At 35.7% G+C, this 375-nt stretch overlaps 1 pseudogene; it reads left to right on the plus strand.

The window, feature by feature from the left end:
• Nucleotides 1–120, plus strand: LOC134971290 (5S ribosomal RNA; annotated as a pseudogene).
• Nucleotides 121–375: the final 255 nt, after the last annotated feature.

A 375-nucleotide genomic window follows, 5' to 3' on the forward strand; every position in this document is an offset into this window, starting at 1 on the left:
ACCTACTACCATACCACACTGGGTATGCCCAACCCCGTTTTGATCTTGGAGGCAATACAGTGTTGGGCCTGGTCAGTACTTTAGTGGGAGACCACTTAGGAATACCAGGTGTTGTAGGTCTACAGTGGTATTTAATTGGTGATTGCATTTGAACCCACGGAGGGATGGGCATTTGCTTGCTAGACACTGAATTATCACAGTAATAATCCATCAAATATATTCGCAGATTTTACTTTATGTATGGCTTAGAAAGTTTAAAGCCATCTCATCATTAAATTGGGTATCTTGTGTTTTTTTTATTTATTATTTTTTCTTAGTAATTTCAATTAGTGTACCTAGCCTTTTATTACATATAAACTATTAAAAGTTATGTTT

The sequence above is a fragment of the Pseudophryne corroboree genome, chromosome 11 (assembly GCF_028390025.1).
Source record: "Pseudophryne corroboree isolate aPseCor3 chromosome 11, aPseCor3.hap2, whole genome shotgun sequence".
NCBI lineage: Eukaryota > Metazoa > Chordata > Amphibia > Anura > Myobatrachidae > Pseudophryne > Pseudophryne corroboree.